The sequence below is a fragment of the Trachurus japonicus genome, chromosome 22, assembly GCF_045865225.1.
Source record: "Trachurus japonicus isolate A0001 chromosome 22, Traja_1.0".
Lineage (NCBI taxonomy): Eukaryota > Metazoa > Chordata > Actinopteri > Carangiformes > Carangidae > Trachurus > Trachurus japonicus.
Window position 1 is genome coordinate 23575263 of NC_140928.1, and position 25952 is coordinate 23601214.

General features: G+C 42.5%; 1 protein-coding gene across 7 annotated transcripts in view; it reads left to right on the forward strand.

Moving 5' to 3' along the window:
* The window catches only part of dlgap2a (discs, large (Drosophila) homolog-associated protein 2a), a 162805-nt gene that overhangs the window by 29079 nt on the left and 107774 nt on the right, over positions 1 to 25952 (forward strand). For 2 of the 7 annotated variants that reach the window (XM_085766847.1, XM_085766846.1), the window contains exon 1: positions 18467 to 18900. The exons of the other annotated variants lie outside the window; for them this stretch is intronic. The gene's annotated coding sequence lies outside the window, so the exon portion shown is untranslated. Of the gene's footprint in view, positions 1 to 18466; positions 18901 to 25952 lie in introns of those variants that run through there. 7 annotated transcript variants of the gene reach the window in all.

Consider the following 25952-nt stretch of genomic DNA (forward strand, 5'->3'; position numbering starts at 1 on the left):
CTATTTTTCTTCCTTAACATGTATTGTTTCAGAAAAGTTGAAAAAATGGTAGAAAATCCACATTAAGGTGGTTATTTGACTTCATTTTGTGTCTTTTGTTGGTAGATTTCTCCTAAAAAGTGAACATGCTACTGTGACATACTGTGCTGTGCCTGTTGTCTGACCCATGTCATGTCAGGTGTCATAGTAAAGCTCTCTCTCTCCTGAACAATGATGTAGGCTCCAAAAATTGTCACCTCCTCCGTATCCGCAACCAATCATTATTAGTATGATTTACATTAACAATCTTTGGAATTCTACAGTACAAGTCTTTAAAGGCTGTTTTCTCAAAATGAATTTTTTCTCAGACTCTGAGCCCGAAATCTCCACTTCAGCAGCACTTAGACACCAAACCTTCTAGTTTTATTCCTGTCTGTATTTTGAAGGTTTTTACAGAGGGGATTGTTGATATATCATTCAAAGCCTGACCTCTACAATGTTTTATTCCTAAAAACAAAAAGCAGATTTTTTTTATTGATGGTGACAGTATTTTCTCATTTACAGAGTGATAAAAAGAGATATCCAAAACTTCTGATTCTAAAATCAGTCAACAAAATAAAACAAGAATTTTGAAAGGGGCTTTATCCATTGTTCAGATTTCGGTTCTGGAAATCTATGCAAATTAGCGCATATTTCATTAGATATTGCCTCATTTACAAATTAAAACTTTTTACCCTATTCACCTGTAGTGTCTTAAAGTACCACTGTGTGTAAGTGCTAAAATGGCTGTAGACTCTTATTTATGCTTACATTGCAAGCTGTCCTGATGCTCACTAACAAGATAATATGTTTTCAATGTAATATTACACTCAAGGGTCAGTATATAATCTGGTGCTGCATGATGAGCTGGGGTGAGCTCACCGAAGGATGTATGCTGTCTTGAATCCTGCCCTTTATGAAGACGAGCACATTATGTTTACCTAGCCAGGACCAGAGATGTAAAACCACCCCGTTACAAATCACGCAGGACCAGACACAGAAACAAATATTGGTCTTCCTGGCAAAGCGAGGGAAGAGCTAGTGAAAGCAGCACTTCTCCTAAAGCAATAAAGGCCAGACAGTCATGAAGACAGATGGAGGTTATCTCTCCCATCTAGCGCGTCCAACGGCGCAGGCCTAGATAGGGCCCTGCTGGGACCACCACGGGGGGGGACGACACACACAGGGCTCTCGTTAAGATGGCAGTAATGGCGTTTCACCATCACACACCTGCCTCAGCAAAATTGTGGATTTGAGAGAGAGACACAGTCCATTAGTGGTGATCCACTGCTTTTGTTCGCCCGCTGCGCTGCATCATAGCTAATCAGCATATTGCACTCAGTAGCTATACACTCCCATATGTTCAAGATTATCGGCAGATGAGACTTCACATCTGTATAATGTCAGCGTGCCACTTTGTACCCAAGTAGCGAGTTGGTGTCTCGAAGAAGCGTCTGCATAAAGCACGCTAATAACACTTCCTTGTTAATGGTGGCAGGCGAATGCCTCGTGCATCATTCTGTGTGAGTCAACTGTGGACTGAAGGATTGATGCCTCTCTGTTTGGACTGCATAGACAGCAGACAGCCTGGCATATGGTTGTCATCATTAAAAGCTAAGGTGTGAATGATGGAGGTTAAGGTGTAGATGTAGATATGGATTACATGATGAGCAGTAGCTCAGTCTACCACGAAATTATCACCTTTTGCTAATGTGGAGCTACTTTCATAATTAGTTTTTTTTTTTTTTTTTTTTAATTTGACACACATTCCTGTTGAGCAGTCCATGCATCCCCCTCTATTCATGAAGCATCAACATTCTATTTAATTTTCTGCTCCACCAACCCGTATATTATTATGCTACTACAAGTTCAGCTCAAGCCCAGTCTGATCAGAAGGTGTCATCTTATCTCCACCTCTGCTTCTGCATCGTGCAGCTCAGGTAATTCCACAGCCTGTCACATCCTCAGCTCATGCTTTGAACCTGCTGCTGTTAAGTGACTTTGCAGCATTTCACCCAGGTGTATAGCATGCGTCCTTTAGCGTATCCAGGGCTGCTGCTGCTGTCTAACACTGCCACCAGCGCCAGTCACCTTTGATAGGCCTTCAAAGAATTTAGGACGGTAGTGGAATATATAACAGCGCGCTGAACATTGATAGGCTCGTCTGAACAGCTTGTTGCCTAATTCTGGCGTTGGAGTCGATGGGTGAAATCCTGCTCAGCTGTCCTGCAATTCAGATGAAAAAGGAGTAGATGTAACTGCAGCGAGTGATGCACCGCCAGCGCCACCGAAGTGACAAATGACCCAGGATGCCTCAGGAGGCTCACACAGCTCTTTAGATGTGTGTGGTGAAGCGTGTGAAGGCTGCTTGTGTCAACTTAGCAAGGGATGTGCATACGGAGGTTAAGAGCACCGTACTCCTTGACTTTGGTATGTTGAGAGCCATTCTGTACTTTGTCTAAGCAGATTTACATAAAACCCCATAGCAGTGAAGTTAGTGTCATTTCAGATTCAGATGTGTTCTTGTGTTTGTTTATAGTAGTGGAGCAGAAACCCTTTGTTAAACACAGTAAGAATATATTCTGTCCATGTGCTGTGAGCACTGTTCCTCTATATCCTCTGATTCAGAGATGAATTCCTGAGTGAGACCATGAGATGGTGCTATGTGCCTAAATTGTGATCTATAAAAAAACACATTTTGCTTTGTAACACATTGTGCACACAAAATCGTATGTCCAGTCATTTGTCTAATGTCCTCAGCTCTGTGCTGTTTTTGTACATCTGATGAAACTGGAGATGCTTTTTCAGCAGGTGAAGGACTCTGTAAGGGCACATGGTACTGCAGCTTGGGGGGGGGCAAGAAACTATTTTACCCACTTCTTTCCTCTTCAGCCCCATAATAAAATTCACCCATACTGCTTAGCATTCACCTATCGTGCACTGTGAGTCAGCTTATCTTTAGTCTGCACGACTGAGAGGGTGAATGTGCGGCTGCAGAGAACAGGCCTTAGCAAAAGATTTACATCACTTTCCTATGGCGCCCGAGCACTGGGAAGGAAACAGCAGAGGGATGTGGGCTAGCGGAGCGGACCAGGGACCCGTGGAGCATTCAATCTGTGCGCCATCACAACGCATCAGCTCGGTACTTCAGCCCCTGCTACCAGCCACGCACACAGACAACTATTTGGAGAGGTTTTAGCAGCCTGCCTAAACACTGCAAGGTCAACACAAGTGGAGTAGGAGGCTGAATTTAAACAGGCTGCCACTTCACTGTGAGGGCTTGTAGGAATGACTGAAGCAACGCAGGAGCTGTGGCAGGTTTTCACTTCAGGTCAGGCTTGTTCTGTGTTCACTTCTGTATGTGACTTGTTCTTTACATCAGTTTTCAGGGGCTATGTTCTTTTCTCAGATACCCCAAAGACCCATGTAGATGTACAGTGCTTTATACTGTAATGATCTCTGTTTCTACATAATATTCACCGGTTCCATTTATTATTCATAGTGTTTTGACCACACAGTAGAATTTTCAGTATTAGTGTACCTGGACCACTCGCAAAACTGTGGCAATTAATCATAGTAGGGACACCCTTTATTAGCGTCAAGTGGTGCCAAGAAGTGACCTGAGTCAGCACATATTGATGAAAGTCCATTTAAATACTTCAATTATTAATAAGGAGTCTTACGCCTAAGCTCTGAAGCTGGGGATCTCCTCAGCTGGAGCGAACAGAGGGCAGATTGTCGCTGACTGCTGAGTAAAGCCGTGTAGCATCCCCTGTATCCGCAGCTTTCACTGATTTCCCTTCCTCAAACCTTACCTGAGTCTAAAAAAAAAAAACCCATTTTGTTTTCTCACCGATAAGAGAAACACAGATCTTTTCAGATTTAATCCTGTCGCCTCATCTCGCTATACCAATCAGGCGCTGTGTTGTGTCTGCCCCCGGTGTAGGAATTTGAAAAATCGCTGAGGTGTGGCGAGCTATTCTAGGAAGAATAGTTTGCAGACACACACTCACACATCATCTGCAGCCAGTTTTTGTAATGGAACAAACCTCCATGCAGGGGGAACATGAGGATGCTAGAGACGACTGTAGCTGCCATTCATCCATGCTGGCCAGAGGCCCAGAAAGGGTGGGGGGGTGAAAAGTGCTGGCTTGGCTTTGTGTTGGTTTTCTTTTCTTTTATGTGAAGGAAAAGAAGAAGGACTGTCCAGGTGTGTATTGTATATCTGTTTCTTCTGGGATAAATGATAAAAAATACAACACCTTTCACAGCGTGATACACCTTGGTTATGTGCCACGGCCAAAACCCATTTCCAAATCATTGCTTTTTCCAGGACCACTTCTGCTCTTCATCTTATCTACCACTTCCTTTTCCCTCCAGTCCCTTCTATATTTTTACCTACCTGAATGATTTACACATACACTGCCACTCATCTGTCCCTATTTCCCCATTTAGATAGTTCTGCTGCGTCCCGATACACACACCGAAAGGGCCTTGGTGCAAAGACATCTGAAATGGATCCCAGATTTTGTCACATTCGGACAGTGTTTGTAAAAAGTCATCCATAATGCATGGCAAAGCGTCCACATGTACAAGCTTCTTCTGTCCCTCTAAACTTTCTTTTACTTTTGTCATTTTATGTCAGCTTCTTTCCTCATGGGGGAGCTGTGATCTTTTATTCCAAGCCACGTTGTAATAAAATACTGGTGCCTTCACAGCTGCTATTTTATACCTTTCACCATGACACACATGCACACTCGAGTCGTGCACATAATATTACATTTGACCTGTGAAGGGAAATCTTAATTGGAGGAGAGTGATCTTTTGACCCTCTGTCTTTGGTTTTCTGACAGTGGCAGCAGCGTGTGGCAGATAGTGGCTCTGTTATCACACGCAGCTGAAATATGAAATTGAAGGATTATAGTAAGTGCTGGCACGGTGGTTGCCTGCTCCACTACATTGTGGGATGTCAGAATCCTTCTGACTCCAACAAGGCCAAGATGGATGTGTCCTCACTGTAGAGGTAAAGGCTGGAGATCACTGGATTTAGAGGGGCTTTCTTTTCTTTTTTTCAACAGTACATGTGTGGCCATATTTGTACACCACCTCATGCCCAAGTTTGTATTCCTCTGTAACGATTTCAGCTCTGCCCTTTGCCCTCCGTTTCTAAGGCCTTCTACAACATTAATCCTTTGTTTAAAACCAGACTCGGCCAGAACTCTGACAAAAATGGTCCGTTGTGTCGTAATATTGTGGGAGTCATGCTGTCTGGTGTGCCTGTTGCCATTTGGGCTCTGAGATGAACAGGCGGATCGGCATGAGAGCACAGGAGGGGGGAGAGAGGGAGGGGGAGAGAGAGAGAGACACTTTGTTGGAAGAAAAGGAGAATAAAGGAAGATAGAGTGTGGAGGAAGAAGGGCCTCTCAGACACAGGCTGGTTTGTTGGATGGTAGCTAGGAGAACAGGTGGATACAGAGACTGAGCAGCAATGAAGTGACACACATCATATTTTAGATGAGAATGAACACAGATTTTCAACTGCCATCAGAACTGCAGCAGAAGTCAAGTTGCAATACAGGGAAAAAGTCCAGGTGATGAAAATTTGCAGAGGAAGGGCAGAGACACCATGTCCAAGCTCCTTAAAACCATCAACAGGAGAAAAAGTGTTTTGTGGCCATTGAGACGGATGATTTTCCCTCTTTTCTCTACTACTACTAAGTCCACAAATCTTCATATTCTTACTATTGGTACTGTAACTTATTGTTCAGTTGTCATTGTATTTATTTTATGTGAATGTCAGAGAGCTACCGTATGTAAACCGGAGTCAAAGTCTTTGTATGTATGTAACGTACTTGGCCAATAAATCTGATTCTGATTCTGATCTTTTAGTAAAAAAGGTCTGTAGGCATGCACAACGCCAGAAACATGAAATTGAACACATTAACAATACAACAGATGTGCTTTTTTTCCCTCATTGACATGTGAAAAAGACGATTCCTTAGAAACAATGGCTGTTTTCGAAAACCACATCCTTATTTAGACATTCATTCCCCCCTATATACTAGACACTTGCTAATTATAATAATTACAATCATCACTGACTTGCATTTCCATGTGTAATACGCAAAACGCTTTGCCATGGGGTTGTTAGCAGAGAGTAGTGAACATGTTATGGACGCATTGGTTTTTTCTTCCATTGTGAGAATTGTCAACAAAAGTATCTACTACATGTCCCACTGTCAGTCTGGACAGCAGAAGAAGCTGCTGTGAGGTAGATATGGTGCTTCATAGAGTAGAAGGAATGATTTCAGACACTGTCAATAACAGCTGTACTGACTGATGAATCAGTCATGTCTAGCAGGCTGATGATGGCATGTGCCTCCACTGCTTGTGTGCTGGAACATCAGCTCCTGCTATCAACATTATGTGAAATCCATCCATCCATCCATCCATCCATCCATCCATCCATCCATCCATCCATCCATCCATCCATCCATCCATCCATCCATCCATCCATCCATCCATCCATCCATCCATCCATCCATCCATCCATCCATCCATCCATCCACACCGTTTAACCGTACAGGGTCGTAGGGGGCTGGAGCCAGTCTATTGCAGGTCCACATATCGAAACCATGCACACACACCCTAGTAGGGCTGGGACGATATGCTTTTCTCCCGATTCGATTCTTCTACGATTTTTTGGATGCCGATTCGATTTAAATTGCGATTCTACGATATTGCCGATTTTATCGATTTTTAGTCTGCATTTTTAACACCAGTGAAACAGTTGAATGATTATGATTGTCTACAGACTATTCCAGGAACCATATTTCCTCAAAAAATACACATCATAAGTCAGTTTTTAAGATTTATTCAGCAGCAATACTCTCTTTTCAAAAGCCTGGACTGCATAAAAGAGGCAAAAATATATTATAAAAAATATAGAAAAAATATATATATAGAAAAAACAAAATGAGATATAGACTGAGGTAAACTGCTACATTTTAACATTTATCTGCACACAAATACTGTAGGAGCCTATAAATTAGCATACTCCATTATAAAGTGAACTTAAACCCTTTTCAAAACCTGGACTCTCTGTATGTAAAAAAGGCGAACAAATGCACATTGCACAATATATATATAAAATTTAAAAAAAGACATTCTGAAAAAAAAGTAAGTAGTTGAATTAACAATGGTGATATTATTGCAATATGAACAGAAAATCAATATCAATTTGGTCACAGTCATTAGTGTTTTGAGTGACGAAGTTGTGAAATAAACCTGTCAAAAAAACCAACTGCAGACATCATAAAAAAAAACTTTAAACAATTTAATTTACAGCAGTGAAAGTCATTGCAGATGCATAAAAATATTTTAGTGGTTGCACTTTCAATAAGTTGAACTCCAGTTCAGAGCGACCTTTTCAACACTTCTGTTGTGTGTTTTTTGCAGCAGTTTCTCATTAATTATGAATGTATGTGCTCTTTATATGTGTGAAAGTGGCCCAGATGATGTGATCATCAGGTCGTAGTCCAGTCACTTGTGTTTATGTGGACGCCTCAGTAATGGTAAAAGAGCAAAAGCTTTGAAGAAAACAAATATGTGAGGCAGAAAACAGTGAAGATTGTGTTGTCTAGTCTCCACAGCATGAGGCCTGGCCGTATCCATATGTCCATGATCCAGTGTGTGTTCATGTGGGACAATGCACAAAAATCATTCTGCATGCAGTGGTGCAGTGGCACAGCTGAGCCTTGGGAGAGGCTAGACACAGCGCCTGATATCCTCTGACACTGATATCTGCTAGAAGCATGGAGGGGATTTAAATGCTAGTTTGAGTCATAGCAGACACAGAATATCCTTCCCTTTTTTAACAGACAAAAAAACAGCATGAATGCCACAAGAACAGACTGTCTCTTTGTGCCTTAATTTACCCTCCACAGTTGTTCAAGTGTTACGTATTTACTAATGACATCTCTGTTTATTTTTCTTTCATTGTGGTAGAGTGTATATTAAATGTACAGACAAAGACAAGCAGTGAAAAGTGTGTGGCGCTGAATAATGGAACAGCAGCTTAGTGATATTCAGTTTCTGATCTTCCTTTCTTTCCTCTTGAGATTCTGGGCTGTCAGGAACCAGGAACAGGTGTGACTCTCGGTTACCTGCATGGCAGATAGACGGGAATGGCCATATATTTTCAGAATAGCACAATTATTTTAGAACAGATTCATACCATTCACTTTGTGAACAGATTACAGCCATCTTGACATTTCTCTTAGTCTATAAAACTACTTTTCTGTCCCTCTGACTTCTGCCTCCTGTTCTTCCTTTGTTTCATCCAGCAGAGACTAACACAACCACACAAGCACGTATCCTTATGATTCTTATCACCCAACCAAACACAATTTCTGTCTCCCACTCCAAGAACCCCCTTTCCAGAGTCATAAAAAAAATGTGTCAATCCATTAAAAATAGAGTGTTTTCTGGAGTCTGAGTGTTTATAGCGTGTGAATTTCAGTATCAGCTCCCACCAGCAAGACTATAAGAATATGAACATTTCTTCCTGTTAAGACACACAGCATCATGTGTTATGTCTTACATTTCTAAAATAACCTCTCGTCTTATACCAATCTTATGTAGAAAGAAAGCAGAGAAGTGGTTCTATTGTCTGTTTTTTCTAACTATTGACTCTGTGCACATGCACTGGTAATTGTATAATACTGTAGAGAGCTACCACTCCATCACTGTCACAGCCATAATCGCAGTTAATAAGACCCCCTCAGCTATTATTGCTGCTGTGATATACTCTAAATACAAAATAGCTCTGCAGCAGGCATAGCTTCATGGCTTTTGTCTTGCATTAAGACATAAGACTGAGATTCTGCGGCGATCCAACTTTTGCAGGAAAGCCCTGGAGGTTATTTACACAACAGTAACAATGTCCCTCTGAAATAAATGCATGTGCTTTGTGAGGGATAACAAAAAAAGCATGAAAGTCTACGGTACTTTAAGGTGTGTTTGTGTTCTGATGCAGAATACTGTAACATCTTCCTTCACAATCTGTCACATCCTCTAATGAAAATGAATTCATCACAGAGCTGGGTATTTTTAAGAACCCATTTATACGCTGCTTGTGTCTCTTTATTAAATAAGTTTTACCTTTGTTTATTCCCTTTGCTTTAACTTTTTAGAGTTGCTCGATACAAATTTGTAAAGTGTTATGCACTACCTCAGCCTTGCCTGCCTGCAAAAGAAATTAAACTGCATCTCAATTGTTGTGTGTTTGCAGTGAGCTCTTGCTCTGAGTGAGATCAGATAACCCACTGTTTCATGTTAACCAGCATGATCCCTGTGTCAGTATCTGCTGCACAGCTGGTGATATCCACTAAGTAGGCAAATATACACAAGATTTACCATGATGATAGGAGGAGGGAGGGCCTACGACTGCAGCCTACAATGGCGATCCTAGTTTCTTCCTTTTTAATATGCTGCCTTCTGCACGGAGCAAGATGATATTTTACACTTGTAAAGTAGATCTCATGACCAGCATGGAGGACCCGTGGCATTCTGCAATAATTAATTTCCCTTGTCTAAAGCTGAGAGGAAGCAACAGCACAGGCACATATTAATAAGAATATGGCTCATGGGAGAACATGTGTGTTTGTGAGCGTGTTCCTCTCTTGCCGTCAGGCCAGCTGGCGTCTCGCAGCCGTGTTTTCGTCTTTCAAACCAGATTCAAAGGAAGCCGACCGCATAGAAGCCAGATATGTGCACACAGCTTCTCCGCAGTAGGTCAAGCTTACGTGAGCACACTTTGTTTTAATTTTCTTCAGTCAACATCAACAGATGACCCCTAATCTGTCTTTGTGTCGCAGCACCAGGTGCAGGGTTGAGCATGTGGAGGCAGCATTTTTCTGCAAGCGGGGCCGTGAAATGAGCGTGAGTCACATGTTAATTACCAGGAGTTAATTGCCGCTCTGATAGGATTCTTATTGGATGCAGATAGGTGAGAAGCGTGTAGATTAAATCACTTGTTTTTGTAGCAACATTTCCTTGTTAACGTCCTCTGATCTCTCATGTAGATGTGTGCTCCCCTGTCATGTTTTAACTCTGGCCTAAATGGCATTGCAAGGCTTTTAAGAATAATAACTTAAACCTTCATAAAAGAATAATCTGCAAAGCTCTGCTCTCTTAGTTACTGTTGTTACGCCCTTAACACAGTGCTGAAGGGCTTTCTAGCATACCTAGCTAGAAAACGGAGCCTCTAAAAGCTGCCTCCACAATGCCTCCAGCTGGCTTTAATGTCAGTTTGAAATGAGAACAGGTCAATGTGCACTAACTACTATACTGAGGGTAATGCTTAATGGGCAAAAAGTCATCAACATCCTCAGTAGCTTATGATCCATGTAAAACAATATTGTTTCATTGCTTTGCAGAGCCAGTTAGCCCTGAAGTTGTGTTAATGAAATGTATTCCAGCATAACTCATTCATACAGTGTTCTCTGCGGTTTCAAATGTTAGACATGAACAGAGTTTTTTTTATTTTAAATGTCAGATACGAGCCTACAAAACTGTAACACTGAGTAAATTCAACATGTGAAAAAATCCAAATTTAACAGGCTCAGACCTAATTAAGGTTGCTAAGCGATGACTGGACAATCACAGTCCAAGAGTGTAGCAAACGGTTAGGTCTTGTGTGTGTTATTTGACTAACATATGCATCCACAATGACCCACACATTGAAGTCACTGTCCTAATTCATTTAATGCATTTCGTTTGAGGTGTTTGATATTACAAATTTGAGGCCAGCGTGGGAATTATTCAAACCTATAATAGCAACACCCCATGTGTATAATCGCCCTGATTTGTCCTTTATTGAGCTCCCTAGTCTTCTTCCCATCTGAATGAGGTAGTTCACACTCATTACAATCTATGCAGTGGCGCTGCCCTGAAGCCCAGCTTGTGACCATAAAGCGATATTGAATTTCAGTGTAAGCACAATTCTTCTTCATCCTGTGCCTTCTTTTCATTAAGTCCTGTTTTGGTTCCACAAATACTACCCCATCACGGACAGTGCAATAATCGCCATTGCACACTCTGTAATGCATCTCATTTCCCTTTTCCTCTTTCAACTTTGTGCTGTGCAAAATTATTTGTATCTGTCACCCTTTCCAGGAGCAGAATAACACCTTCCTGACAGAATTTTTTGTCACCATTACGGGTGTCCTTTCCCAAGGTTTGTGTCAGATTAGGGAGAAGTAATTGGTGACACAGTGTCATTGAGAATGCACATTTTGGGCCGCCAGACTTGCAGATGACAAAGTGGCCTTCTGAGACTTTGCAGGAGGTGCAAATACACTTGGCATGGTCCTATGTGTGTCTGCTGTTACCCATTATCATGGCTCAGGTACCTTACTGTAAGATTATGTTTTTGCCACCTGGACCTCTGTTTTCTTTTGTATGCAAACATTATCCACTGTCTCTAGACGGTTAAAGTCATCTTCTCAATTTGTATTTAAGTAGTTCAAAGAGACGATAGTAATTCATAGTGGTGTAAGAAAATATCACTATATTTTTATGACGTGACACCTTAGGATCAATAGCTAAAATTGTGATAGTGGTTTTGTGATGGTGTTTTCTTGTATGTGAGATTTGAGCCAATGGTAATTCTTCTGCTCAAATTGCATAAAAAATGTGTAGGAAGTGACATGAACGGTGAAATACAAACAGGTGAAACTGTTCTGAGTTTGAAGGCAAAAGACAAATGTTTGTTCACACACATTTATTTTGAAAGTTTTCCAAAAAATTTATTTTTGGGGGGCAAAGAAATTGCAATATATCGCCTAAGTTACAGTATCCCATCGCAATATATATATCAGATTGTCAGCCCCCTGTGGGATATGTATCATATCACAAGATTATTGCCAATACACAGTCCTGTTCCTTAAAGTAAAGTAAAAACCCTGTGTTGTACATTATATCACTGCCTTGAAGTACTGTACTGTTTTCAGTGGACTGCTTTTTTTTAATTGTTTTGTGAATTTATTAGTGAACAAATTTACTGAACTTGAACTTTGCAAAATTGCAGTTTGCAGTACACTGAAAAAGAAGAGGAGACAACCATTCAGACTGAGGTGAATCTCAGCAGCTAATGCTTTTGGCAGGAATACATTAAGTTATTTGTAGGGCCATCATTTTGTTTTTTTATGAGTATCTTTTGGTTACCAAAATCCACAGAATGATGACAGGGAATTAGGGGATAGAGACATTAGGAAATAACATGTATCAAAGGTCCCTGGTCCAAATTAAATTAGGAATGTAATTGTTTGTGGTCAGAGCCTTAATTCCCAAGACCAACACAATACCCTGGATTTATTTTTATGTGATGACCTTTATAAACCTTTGAAAACCCTCTAAAATTATACCCTTGAACAACAAATAGTTCTCAAGTCAGAGTGTCCATTCACAGTTCAACATCACTTCAGACCCACAGTCTATACAAGAAGTCACTGCCTGCATACTCTCCAGTTTTGACATATTGATTATAGTTAAAAATGCTCGTGCTTATAAGGTCCTGGTCTCTGAAGCTGCAGCCGAGGAGGCAAGACCCACCAGACAAGCACACTTCAATCTCTGCAAAATGTTTATTTTGGAAAGGGCAGCTAATGTAACCATAGCTACTCATTAGTCATGGAAAAACAAGGTCATGCATGCTTGCATTTATTGTTTCATTTCCTGTCATCTTTTATTCTCAGAAGATTACCTGGTGTGACCTGAGCAGTAAAGTGTCTGTTGCATGAGAAAGTTCCCTGGATGTGCTGAGCATTTATCATATTCTTGATGATGCCACCGGGGAGGGGCCGGCACCAGCCCTGATTTACACCTTTGATGTCTCCTGGCCGTAAACATTCGCCCTCCACTGTGGTGTTTTAAAGAACTAATGATTTAGATGAATCATAGACAAACTGCTGAAGGTCTCCTTTCTGCTGGGCTACTGCCACAAAGTGGCCTGCTGAGTCAGGACCCCGAATACGCAAACACATCATTTCCAAAAGCTCATCACAAACTGCACGAGACACCGGCCCTGAAGTGGATGTCCGCCTCTGATCATGTATAGTTAAGAGTTAGATAAACATTATGCTGCAATATTGGCCATCACACATTTTCACAGCTAACATTCAAAAGACCTTCCAAAATCTGCCGAAATAAAAGTCCTCTAGAGAGTATTAAAGGATGAGGAATTAAATTGCAGACGCAAACTGAGGTTTTATTCTGCTTCCCTTCCCTACAGATGGGGAATTGTGAAACAACAACAATGTTTTTACAGTACAAGACCAAACGAATCTCAACTCTCATTTGGCAGAAGTAAAAAAGATAGTTCCTGCACAATGCATAAAGATTGCTTTGTCAACTCCGCACCTACGAATCTCATTAAGTGAACTGTTAATGCAGAGGCAAGTGGCTGAAAGGCAAAAGCAACATGAAACAAACATGAAAACCGTTTTTCAAAATTGCTCAGCGATTACTCAGCGACCGTGTTTCCTCACAACAGACCTGTGTGTGTTTGCATGTGTGTTTTACCTCTTTATTATGCACTTGCAGTCGGCGTGCCGGCGCTCACACATTTGTCTTAGTTGGTTGTGTTATTACCCTCCGGAAAAATCCATCACACTGCCTAATGCAGCCGAGTAATCACCTGCTCAGAGACATTCCTGGTGTTTTCCTAAACTGCAAACAAAGCGACTCGGCATATTCAGCACATTGTTTTTTATTAGGGCCGTAGAAGGCGTCGTTCATCAAGCCCTGCGTTGACCCAGTCAATGCGCAGGCAGCTGGGGATATGAATGGAGGAGTGACATGAAAAATATATGTAGGGTGTATGCTGCTCTCTGCGGTTTACGTTTCTCATAGCCTTAGGGTGGATGTGAAGAGGGCAGACCCCCCTCAGACACCATCGGCCCACCGACGCTCCTGCATTTTTTAAAACCTGCTGTAAATGATTCAAACACTGTGTAGCTGTTTTATTCCCCTATGTGGTCCGACTAGCTGAGATGTGGATCGATGCGTCGCACTGTAATGCAGACGTATTAGCGGCTTGTGAGGTTCGTCTGTGTGAGAAATCCTCGCAAATACTGTGGGCGGTATCACCTTGAACAACTACAGCAGTGTTTAGCAGTGGATTCAGTGATTACATAACACACACACACACACACACAGAGGATACGCAGCATTTACACAAACCATAAACAAAACATAACAGCAAATGAGATCATAGAAAGCAGATAAACTAGGAGAGCCATTATCCCAGCTGCAAGCAGAGCCAGATATGCCAGGAATACAGACACTGTATTGAATTAACTCTGGATTTGATTTGTCTGATAAACGTGGATATTTCCTCTTGGATACATTTAATGTCACAGTGGTTTAGCAGTTTTGACAGTGTGCAGGTAACACATGCTACTGCCACTGATGTCGACATAATGCATGCATGGGCTTAGTTTTAAATATTGCTGCATATATAGTTTTGGAATTGTCACTGACAAGCTACCTGCATGCTAATAGGCCATAATTAACACTTGTTTGAGGAAATATGAGAGAACTCCACAAAAGAGGTAAAACCAGGTAAAACTCTCTCCTACTTAAGGGAGCACAACACAGATTTTACGCACCAAATCAATCTAGCAGCCGCTGGGAGCACTCATCGGCCTGTGAAAACAGCTGTATATTGTCTTCTGTGCCTCTAGAAGAAATGTAAGAACATTTACACAAGCGACATCACTTGGGTACCTCGGCTTAGGCAAGAGACAAGAATCTTAAGAAGAAATACTGCAATAAGGGGGAAAGACATTGGTGTTTACCAGGCAGAGGCCATTGAATGAAAAACTGCATCAGTTTGCATTATGGGAAATGTAGGATTCATGCTAAGGGATAGCAGTGTTGTTCATTCAGTCCTCTCATCACTTTGATGCAGACTGAAATGTTGTGCAGTGTCACTTCCCTGTGAAGATAAACACAAATCAGCGTGGCAGTGGTTTTGAGTCGGATGTCTTAACATCTATTGGACTGAATGCTGTGTCATTTTGTTGAGACATTCAGGATGAATTGTAACAACCCGATAATGTTTCATAGAGTGCCATCGTCAAGTCATGAATTTCATTTCTCCAGTACTTTGGTTTATGACCAAGTATCAAAAAGTAATGACTTTCCTGACAGCATCAACTGTACTTTGTGTTTAATGTTAGCAAATGTCAGTGTGATGGTCAACCTGTGCCGGAGTCTCACAGGGCCACACTTCAGCTTCTTAGTCTTTATTACTGTAAATCCATGTTACACAAGCACTCCAACTACATGGAAGCTGTTCCAAACAGTACAATACTAATTTTCTAGAGTTTGCTTCAAGATTTTTTACTGAAGTTTAAATCAGTAACTTTCTGGTGTTGCTCTTATGTTGGAGCAGCAGACTTTCCAGTCTGAGTTCTCTCAAAGGTTAAAATCATAGCCAGCCTTTGAACTTTTACACTTCATGGACTTTGAATTCTGTACAACAGAACTTGGATGAACGATGAACTGAGCAAACCAAACTTCATTTTTTTTGTGTATGGCTTTCATCATCAGGCACATGATTAACAATATGTTTCATAACAGTGAAGTGCAACCACACAAATCCAATCCTTATTTGAGTGTTTTTGCTAAATAGGCTAAAATAACAACATATCATCAAAAAAACTCTATTTGCATAGAATAGTTTTGATTAAGTTGGATTAGTGGAGAGTGTGAGACAAGTTTCAAAACAGCTGTGATGTGGCTTGTGTAAAACCCAGACGGATGTTTTCATTCCCAGTGCACGTCGTACGGTCTGTAATGCCGACAGGCTTTAAAATGAAAAAAACAAGATACACTTTTTTTAAATTAAGCTCCGTCCATCCTCGAGCTCCACACATTTAACAGTGGACTTCATGCGGATTATTATGTGCTTTATTAAACAATGACAAGCTGCCTAGAACACATCAGTCCAACACAACAAGACATGTAAGACGTGTCTTTTTTTGCATGTCGGTCAGCCACGTCCACGATAAGGCTGGATAGAGAATGAGTTGAATGAAAAGTTAGCAGTGGCTGCAACCTCATTACAAGGACAGACCACGTACAGCAGGAGGCTGATATCTCTGGCACAGCCCCACTTTGCTGTTTCCAATTTGAATAGGGAAGGGAATAATGCTTAATGCCTTTCCCTGCGTGGATATTAGCTTGTATGGGACAGCGACCCGTGAAATGAATATTTTTGTGAGATGAGATTTGTTATACACAAAGAGGAAGGCCCACTTTTCCAGCCAACCGAGAAACACCCCCACACAGGAGAGCAGCGGTGTTGTAGCAGTGTGTGGAGAGCTCTGAGAAATGATCATACCTGAGATAAAGGAAGAGATCAAGAAGGAGGAGAGGTTAAGGAGGAACACGAGGGGAGGAGAGTAAAAGTTAAAGGGAGAGCATTGGGGGGATGTAAAAAGGTGTTTGAGGTCATGACAAGCAACAAGAAAACTGAGAGATTGGGCTTTTTGGAGGATTTGAAACTGTAGTTTAGTTTGATATGACTGAGCAGAATAGACAGTATTGAGCTACATTACACTGAGTTCATCAGGTGTTGTGTGCAAAACATTTCCAGCCTGATTATCACTTTAATCTCTAAGGGTTTCAATTTAACGTCTGTATTAATCTTGTGAAAGCAGATGTGTTGAGTAGATAAATTAAATACTCAGTCTCCCACACGGCCATGGCAAAATAAATTTGCTCAGTGTGTACATAATTTGAGGGTTTTTTTCAGGCTCCCACAGGCTTAACATGTTTTTGGCCCAATAGAAAGACAAACCATTTCATAGATGGGTTTGATTATTTCTGCTGATCAGACTGTATTTAAACACAAAAAACCCTTTAAAAGAGTCTTCAGTCTGCACATGATGGCTACAAAGTGTGTATGCTGCCTATGAGTCATTGTCTTAACCTGCTGAGCCCCAAACAAGACATGGACATAAGATTTATTGCAAAAGTAAAGCCAGATAACCCCAATGTAATGACAGTGTTAAATTAAAATGTGAAAAAAAAGTAAGCTTACCAGGTTTGTGTGAAATTGTTCAATAAGCAACAGTGTGCTAAACCATTTATTTTTCGTGGCAGCTTTCACGCATGGTTAATTTCAAGAAAATGCATCAATGGAATTATGAATGCACAATGAAGTAAAGAATTTAAGTGCATTTTGACAAGTGGTTCACAGCAAGAAAGGTAAAAATAGCGCTGAGAATCTATCATCCCAATAACCACCTGATCTGAGCCCCCAGCCTCATTAGAAACCCAGACAGCCCATCCCCTCTTCCATCTCGTCCCGGCCCTCTTTAATTTTTTTCCCCCACCTGATGGAGGCAGAGAACAATATCAGTTATTATGCATGTGCCCGCCTTTCCAGCAAAGGAAGGGGAATGAATTTTTTCAATGGGCTCATAAATCTCCAGCTCTACCTGGTGGAGCGTTGTTAGAATGCATGGTGGTTGGCTCGCCGGCTCTCTTGACCGGGTCTATAGATCTGGATTGACAGCTGCTCCATCCTGTCTGCCACTGTTAATTATTGAGGGATTTGGGCTGCCGGCGAGCCGCTCTGCCAAGCGACCTTGAGTCCTGTTGGGGCCGAAGGACTCCCGACTAAAAGCCTGCTCCCCTGTTAGAGCAAGCGAGAGGCACTTCAGCCAGGCAGCCCAATGGCTCTATAAGAGAGATTGATAGATGGCAAAATGTGTCACATTGTTGGAGTGTATTCCCTTTCAAATCTGACATGTGTTGAATATGGATATCCACTTGTGCGGTTATTCATACTCCATGTGGATAATTTGACCAGTTATGTAATTTAAATGTCCCATATTAACTCCCCTTTGGTCCATTATCTCTTTTACCTTCAATTCTCAATGCTCTTTTAGTCTCACATTATTGTTGAGTGAGGCAGCACAAGAAAAAGAAAGACAGAGAAAGAGAAATAAGACAAAAGGATGAAGAGAGCCATTGATGCTGGTGATGATGGTGTCTCACTAGAAGAAAAAAGACTACCCCGTGTTTAGAAAGAGCACTTGGCGATGTCAGTTGAATCGTTTATCCACAGCGACGCTGTAGATAAGGAATCGGAAGACGCCGGAGAACGATGGTGAACATAAAGCTGAAGAGCGAGGAAGGGGAAAAGTATTAGAGGTGGATGTAATGCAAAGGAGATATGGCACAGAGATAGTAGAAAAGTCTGCTTGGTGCCACGATGTGGGAAAAAAAAGACAACCCATAAGCCTCTCACTATCTCTTGCTCCTCTTCTTGCCATAACTCTCCATCTGCTCTGGTAAACGCTCCGTGGGCCAAGTCCAGGATCCAGACTCCAGTCCCAGGTTTTTGCTGGAGCCGTGCTGTTGGAACCAGCAGCAGCAGCAAATGCCTGTTTTGCCTGCCTCTCTCCTCTCCTCCTCTCTCCCTCTCCCTCTCTGGCTGCGCGCTACACTCCGGTCTGCTGCAGTGGATGGTCCTCACGGTGCGCTCACAACCCGTCTCAGTGGAGGAGATCTGAGCATCTCACTCTCATTTTCCCACCCTTCTTTCCCTTTTTAGCCCTCGATCTTTTTTGCCCCACACCACCACCACCACTACCACCCCCACACCCCGCTGCCTAATCGTCAGAGGGTCCGGATGAATGTGAGGGGGGAAAAAGTCATAGGATAGACGAGGGAGAAGGGGAGAGCTCAGGAAGTCTTTAATCCAACATCTCTTGCACACATGACTGTGTGATGCTCCGCTGTCTCCGGGTGACAGAGAAGCTGGTGCTCTTAGATGCCTCCTGCTTTTAGACTCTGTGTCAGGTAAGTTCTTTTCCTCTGACTGGATCTTTTTTTTTTTTTACCCTGCATTTGATGTATAGTGGCTGACATCAGGAGCACCTCAGGCTCATTTCTCCCCGAGGTGGGGGTCGACATGTCTTAATGAGTGAGATGATAATTGTGCAAAAGTTGGGTGCAAACAGGTCCAACACAGGCTGTGGTTAACATTATGGCATGCAGCAGTGCATGTGTGTGTGCGTCTGTACTCTATAATGACGACTTATGGGCTCTCTGAGCTTCCATCATGTTTTCCAAAGAGCTCTGCAATAAATTCTCTCTCTACTGCAGCAACTTGAAATCGTCAGCTCCTTTTCAATATCCAGGCAGGATTAGCTGTGTTTACCCTCCTGTGCTGTGCATGATTTGCATCTTGTACACACTGTCATCCATCCAATCTAAATTATGTGTCGGGGAGTGGTAGTATCTGTATTAATGTGTATTTGACTCTCACTGATTGTGATTCCTCAGGGAGGGTGGTGGTGTATTAAAAAAAAAGTGCCGTATTATTATTTTTCCTTTTCTGAGGGGAACCCTGCAGAGATGCTGAGCGCCGTGCAGCACAGATGATAACAAGGAAATTCTATGACAGCGCTGCCGAGGGTTGCACACCACATCATGCGCGCGCATGTGTGTGTGAGCGCGTACATGTGGGTGTGTGGGCAGCTGCATGCGTCTAATGTAAACTCTCTCATGTAGGGGTGAGCACTGCGTGGGCGGCTTGTGCGTCGTTTAGTGTTTTGTGAATGAAGTGCTTTTAGTTTGTGGTCAAGCAGAAAGAGTGCATGTGTGTGCACATGTTTCTGCTGTCATGTGTGTATTTGTGTCTGTGTGTGTGTGTGTTCCCTTTTCAACACTGTCAACTGTCCCCCATCCTCCTTGACTGTGGTTGTGAGCTCAGACGTCAGCAGCACACGCTCACTTTTGGGAAACACTCATCTACAGTACTGTGGCGTCTCCCCATGAGGTATTTGGTGGCGTTTGACTGTGGGTGGCGACCTGGTGACGATTTACAACCCGGGTCCCCGGGCTCTCACCCCCCCCATCCCCCCCCCACACACACACACACTGTAAATCAGCCTGCTTTGGTGAAGCACAGAGCCACTGCAGCCAGAGGAGATGCTGTGGATGTTCATGTCCACTGCTGCACTGCAGACAGACTCTCTCCCACCAAAGCTGCTTACAGACAGTGTGTTACTCAGCTACAGACAGCGTAGGCTTGGCTAGAGAGGCTCTCCATCTATCAGTCTGTGGTGTTTGAACAGATGCTTTTAATCTGAAGTAACTTCCAGCAGCCTGCGTGCTGTTTTTGCAGGTGCAGATGGACCCATCTGATGGAAATTAAAGCCTGTGTCTGGCATTATTATTTGCCGTACTTAAACAACTGTGTCACTAATGCTGACTGATCAGGGCTCTCTAGGTATTATGCATAATACATGGGCAATACATATATATATGAGAGAGAGAGAGAGAGAGAGAGAGAGAGAGAGAGAGAGACCCCAAATGTAGATGTAATTTCAACATTGGCGGTCTGTATTTTACCTGCTGCAGTGCTGCTTTGTGGAATTAATCCTTTGACTTCCCATCCCATAAAGACATAAAACATGACGACAAAGTTTTATGGCCTCGCACATAAGCAGATATTGAGCTTGTAAAGCAACGTCATGCGCTGCTGGCTGCATAGATGATCCAGATGAAGGGAGAACCTATTAAGACAAATTTTTATGCATGCATGCAAAAAAAGTATTTCAAGCGTGTTACTGAACACAATCTGCACTTTCCTCTCAGTTAGTGCAGCCATTGTCTTGATGTACCACAGTGACTGGCACGTCTGTTTAAAAGGTTTCAAACAAGCAATGCCACTGGGCTTTACCACACCCTTGGATTTGTACTCAACTTCCCAAACTGCTTTGCACACAGCTGGTTGCAATTGTAATAAAAATAGCAGGTGTGCATAGACATTGCACCGAGCTGTGTAATAGTGCCGTTGTGGTAGCTACCAGAATTAGCTGTCAGAATAAGCTTCAGTGTCTGCCAGCTTGGCTTGTAACTTGATGACCCCACAAGCAATAATACTTATTGTCACATTTGGCAGGTTGGTTTATACTAATTTTAAACTAACAGCAACAACACACTAACCATTTCTCCTCTATCTTCATATTACGCTGCAGTGCCTTCACTTCTGCACTGATAAGTTCTTATAAAGATCCAACCTTGAGTTATCTTGATGTGTACAGTGCATGTTAACCTGGCTGACAGTGACAGGCTATACAGTAGATTGTCTTGTCAGACACCTGCTGTCTGTTGGGCCTGTCCCTCTCAGCAGTGTGACAAGGAAATCAGGCCGAAGCAGGAGTGAGACAGATACAGCTGTTGGCCCGCTGAAAATGATGCTGTCACATTTACTTTGAAGCGCGATGAATGAGTGGCGGCCCAAACTTGATTGCACAAACAGCTTGCTTTACATAATGTGTTTTCCTTAGGTCATGCGCCATGATATCTGTGTGTCATGTTTAGTTTGGTTGAGGCCTTTCCACATGTACGTTAACCACCAGACGCTATTTATTGCATTTCCGCTCGATGCACTTTGCCAGTGTGCTTCCTGAATTTTTGCAAGCGTTTCTCAGAAGTAGCAAACCAATACTGGGAAAATGGACAAATTGGTATTTATGTACACAGACATGGATCAGTGCTTGAAAGAGCACACAGATGGAAGAGCATTCTTAGCGGCTCATGTCGGATATCTGGGACAATGGGCGCGCTGCAGCATTTGACTACAACAGTCATGGATGTTCCAACGTTGAAGCTCACACTGACAAACAAACAATGAAAGCAGCCATCAGCCATCAACATGTAATGGCATTAAAGGAATCCTACAGTATGTCCTTCCTCTCTGCATCTTGACATGTAACTGTAGCTGCGAGACCTTGCAAGGAATCTTGCCATCAGCACATTGCAATCCTAGCCGCATCATTTCACATGAATTACATGTGTAACAGAAAAATCTATAATGACTACGTCAAAGAGAAATAATTCAATTTGTGCAAGAGGACGGGAGTAACAGACCTTAAGGTGAGTTAAGGAGGCCAGGGATCTTACCAGTGTGTGAAGGCATGCTTATAGTAAAGTGCTTTTTGAAGACGTGGTTGACGTAGATTCAGCTGTTTACATCACTAGCGGAACAAATTATGTTTGCAGAGTTAGATTTCATGGATTGCGAGCTGCTGGTGTTGATTTTTACACCTTAAGCATATTGTCACAGTCCAACAGGGACCAGCTACTGGAACGACAGCGAGGTGTCTCTGAAAATTGGTTATTTATGTAAAGAAGACACACCGTCTTCATGTTTGATCTGTTGCAGTGTAGCTGCAGGAAGTTAAAAGTACAGAAATGTTTCTGACTGAAGTGGAAAGAGGTGGTAAAAATATGTGACAGCTTCATTCGGAAGAATTCAATTTGTGACGGATCATCGGTTCAGCAGTTACGTGGATAAAACCTATGGGAGAGCCTTTTTTTATTGATGAGGATAATTTTCCACATCTCTGGATAAACGCATGACCAGTCGGACACACACAGTTGGTTGGTAGTCTGGCTTGTTTTGTTCAGACACCGGTCAGTATGGTGTTTTATTGGATGAGCCACTCACTGCAGACGATCATCCGTTGGTGTCAGACGTGTCGGTTTGTGTGTGTGCTGTGTTTGTATGTGAGGCGTGAAGAGCTGTCAGTGCACAGTGCGTCTTGTGAAGGTTTTGACTCCAATCAGTGTTCAACTGACTCTCCAACCCTTGTCTAACAAACACACACACACACACACACATTGGAGCAAACATGTTGGATTCCAGCAGTCTGAACAGTCCCTCTTCAGAGCAGGCCTCTCACCCGACGGAGAATCTTGAACTGAGCCAAAAAAAAAACAAGAGAAGAAAGCTCTCTTCTTTCTCCTCAGCATCCCTCTGCCCTTTTCTCCTCACTCTCTGCATGTCTGTCACTCACCACCACACTCTCTCTATCCCTCCTTCTCTCTCTCTGCTCCATCTACTTCCTCTCTTTTTCTCTGGGCAGTCAGTAGGTTGCACTGCGGCCTGAGCCGGTGCCAGAGCTCAGCCACAGGTAAAGCATTAAAGCCAAATGACTCATGCACTGAAACAGAACAACCTCTTTGCTACTTGAAAGCACCGCTCGGGCCCGCCTCTTGAAAGTTCCACCTGGATGAGCCGCTCCAGCTGCGATGCCCTGTCCCTTTACCTACACCAGCAGTTTGCCTCCGACAGACACCGAATCACAGGATGATGAACTGTCGTGTGATCCGGCACCCCATCATCTCTACCTTCGGCTGCAGTGGAACAGGAGAGATAAGCCCCTTGAGAAGCAGCGTTTTGTTTTCTGTTTTCCAGATTGTTCTTATAAGTCATCACACTTTGCAAACTATGCAGTCTTACAATTCAGTGCTTTGGGGAAATGTGGTTGTTTACTTGCTTGTCAAGATTTGGATTAGTGGATCGATTTTCTTTTTTTTGTACAGTAAAAAATGAAGCTGGAGTTTGCAAATGGTTTATTCAGTGTAGGATAAAAGCAAAGTGAGACAAAAATGACATTTTAAAGAGTTAAAGGGATAGTTCAACATTTTGGCAAATTGGCCCATTGCATCCCTTAGGAGTAGGTGTGTTACCTTTAATTGTCAGTGCAAGCTATTTTTAGAACAGTGGAGCAGAGCCGCGAGCTGCTCAGAGCTATGCTACGGAGGCTAATGGGATTTCTTGGTTTCCCTCATCAAACTCATCAAATACACAACTCCAAAACGCTCTGGTGGACAAGTTGTGACCTGCACATTCACCACGCTATGAGATAATAACAGATCGTTGGGAGAGGGAGTTGTTTTTGAGGCAAATGCAGAGACCGCTTGCTGTAAAACTGCCCCCAACAGGAACGTGCATCAGCAGTTTTGCATGACCTACAATACAATACACAGTGAAGTAAAACATCAGTGAAACATGGCAAGGATCTATCTTGCATGTGGATCACTCCTCATTTTCAGTTCTTGGGACCCAAAGTTTTCTAATGACACACAAGCTAAATGGGATATTTCCGTATGATCCATCTCTGCAGCCATAAAAAAAAATGAAAAATGAAAATCGCTGATTCACAATGTAAATGACATTCTTAAACAACACAATAACATTGGGACCTCACTTAAGTGGAAACTTGATGTTAAGGCACATGCTGCAATATCCATGCAAAACATTATTCAGTGGTGAATATATAACAGTGTGAGGAATGAAGCGTGGATGTGGAGAGGAGCTCTTTCTGCTTTTTAAATGACCCCATCCCACCACCACTTCTATTACATGCAGCTTTTTTTTTTTTTTTACTAAGGTTTAAAATCCAGTGTTTGTTTGACACCGCATCGCAGGGCCTTGCTCCTGTAGTTGCCATGGAGACACCATTAGGCAGTGGTGCCGCACCGATTTTTGTATTTCTTTGCATAACCCCACACCAAAAAAACGCGCTGCCTGTCGGGGACCCGGCTGTGCCAACTGTGTGTGTGTGTGGGTGGATATATGGGTGCATGGGCATGGGCATGCGCATGTTTTTTTTTTGTGACTGAGAGCGAGTGGGAGCGAAAAAAAGAAAGAGATCAAAACATGGTGGGAGGGACTGAGAGAATGAACAAAAGGGGGGAGGTGGTGGAGGGGACACAAGGAGAGGAATGAATGATGGAGACAAGGAACAGGAAACAGAGGCACATCCTGATCATACACACACACACACACACACACGTTGTGCACTCACTCCCCCCCTAGTAGAGATGAGTGGAGTACGTACATGTGAGTGAGTGAGTGTGTGGGTGGAGGGATGCCGCAACAGTGCAGCTTATTTTGCCTTCAGTTTGATCCCTGCAACTCTCTGCTCTCTCTGGGGGCTTCGCACTGCAATACTTCAAGTTTCTGCTGATGCCAATTCACACAGCATGATGCCAAGTCAGAACTCATCCTCAATATTATCACACATGAGTGTTTGATAGTGGCTCAGATGATTTTTAGATGCTCGTAAAGTGCATTGAGTTGTTTACCGAGATGACCACATATTGATCCATGATACAGTTGAGTATAATTGAATACAGGGCTAATTTGTCACCGTGTTTCACCTGGTAATCACACCTCCATAATAAACCCTTTCCTCTTACTGTACATAATGTTTGTGACTCAATATTTGTTCATCCACTGTGGCTGTTCACTCCTCATTACCTGAAAAAATCTATTCACCGGCGTACCAATAGTCTGCTTGCCTACCTTAATTGGTCCAACGTCTATTAACTTATATATAATGGGTACAATGCTCACCAAAGGATTTCTGTCATTTTACAGTTGTGTTTGTTTATTAACAGTGAAATGCTCAAATGATGCTCATTGGTTGCATTGTTGGTTTCGGTCAGCAGATGTCACAGTTGGACATTGTTCCTGTTTAATACTGTAAATGCATTATTAATGATGTATTGGATGCAGAACTGAAGGTGGCCTTTTATTTGTTTAGTTTTATATGAAGTGAAGTCCTCAGGAAGAGAAGCCGGAGTGGCTCTCAGTTGGTTGTATTTCAATTAACAGATCCATTTGACTAAATCATGTGGTTCAGTCGTGTTGTTTGAGGTAGATGTCTCCAAATCCAGGTTGTGAAATAAGTCAGGAATAAAGTTGATAGTCCACATGATAAGAGGATGCAGTGATTCATTATTAAGTCTGTCTGCTCACTTCATGACAGTGACATATCCTCATTGTTGTACTCATGTGCCATATCGGTAGAGTTGAATCCACAGTGATGTACAAATGAACAGGACTTTTACTTTTCAGTCTAGTGTCTAATAATTTTAGTGATTATGCAGCTGTTCTAGTGCTTATGCAGAATCATAACTCCATATATAGAAAGACTCAAGTTTGTTTGTACCTTCCTCAGTTGTTTTAAGTTCTGTGAGTCTGTTCCTGCTTCATTCTACAGGGCACACAGTGCTGTCACAGAGGGCTGTGGCATAGAGTGAACAGT